Below are 1,639 nucleotides of genomic sequence, written 5' to 3'. Positions count from 1 at the left end.
TGATTGTATCATGGGTCCTAGACACTATTATCTACTATGCCTAAAGAATAAGTTGGCCTTGGTTTATTAAAGACTCTAATTCAGAATTTCACAAATAAAACTGGCAGCCATACAATAGTTGGAAGGTTGCTGAGCTCCCACAATTAATGAGCAGAGGCAGATGGTTGGAATTCCTACAATTTTTCAGATAGGATGCTGTCTGAAACTGCATCAGCAGTGTTATGAGTTGGCCATAATTTTCAATTGCTGTTCTTCTTGCCTTTTAATTATAAAATACTTTTGGGATACTTTATTTGTTAATTTGTGTGGGGTTAGCCCTAGAAAGTTTAATGATACAAATGGAGATATTTTTGCTTAAAATTTTCAGAAAACCATACTTTAAGACATGTATGATTATAGTTCAGTCCTTTATTGCTAAAGCAGGCATATACAAATATAATTTCCCAAAGCATAATTTTTAATTATCAGAGCATGTTCTCTAAGTTCATCATATTCTCTTACAAACATAGGGGACTCATATGGTTCTTTTCTGTACTTTGTTTTACACCTGAAGAATCAATTTAAATACAGAAGATGTCATCTATGGTGGTAGGAGACTAGGTAGAATGCAATGTAAAAGAAGTGTGGCAAAATATCTTGGATAGGTTGGTTGAGAGTGATAAAAAGAGATTACTGTAATTTCAGAAAAGAAGATCCACAATGAAACAAAAAGTTTGGAGCATCAGCCTCACTGTGGTTTTGATTCACATTCCCCTAATCCTAATGTTGAGTGATGTCACATATCTTTTCATAAGCTTGTTGGCTATTTACATATATTCTTTAGGTAAATATCTTTTCAAGTCCTCTGCCTATTTTTAAATAGGATTTTCTGTTGTTGTATCTGTGTTTTATCCCTGTATACTTTGGATATTAACCCTTCATCAAATGTATGATTTACAAATATTTTCTCTTATTCTGTAGTTGCCTTTCACTCTGTTGACTATATCCTTTGATGCACAGACATTTTTAATTTTGATGTAGTCCATGTTATCTATTTTTATTTTTGCTGCCTGTGCTCTCGGTGTCATGGACTTAATTTGTGTAGGAGAGGAGACCTGTGTCAAAGTGTGGCCCTTTGTTCTTACGTGGATTATGAGGATATATGTTGTAAATTATTGAGGCCCATAAAATTTGGTATTCATTAGCTACATCGGCAGAATATTAGCATTTAGCACAGGACTTCATGACTTGTTTTTTTTTTTTTTTTGAAACAGAAGTCTCATTATGTCACCCTTGGTAGAGTGCTCAAAGCAACCTCAACTCCTGGGCTTAAGCGTTCCTCTTGTCTCAGCCTCCTTAGTAGCTGGGACTACAGGCACCCGGCTATTTTTTTTATTATACTTATCATTGTTGTTTAGCAGGCCGGGCAGGGTTGAAACCCGCCAGCCTTGGTCTATGTGGCCAGTGCCGTCACCACTGAGCTACGGGTGGCAAGCCCACTTCACAATTTTGAGGGATTCTTAAGCACTTTTACCTGTGTAGGTCCATTTCTCCATAACTGCCATTAAAAATTTTAAAATTGGGCTCGGCGCCTGTGGCTCAAGTGGCTAAGGCGCCAGCCACATACACCTAAGGTGGCAGGTTCGAATCCCCAGCCTGG

Source organism: Otolemur garnettii, unplaced genomic scaffold (assembly GCF_000181295.1).
Source record: "Otolemur garnettii isolate 467f Iridium unplaced genomic scaffold, OtoGar3 scaffold00050, whole genome shotgun sequence".
In the NCBI taxonomy this organism is placed as follows: domain Eukaryota; kingdom Metazoa; phylum Chordata; class Mammalia; order Primates; family Galagidae; genus Otolemur; species Otolemur garnettii.
The sequence above is the reverse complement of the archived record's forward strand: the minus strand, read 5'-3'. Positions refer to the sequence as shown.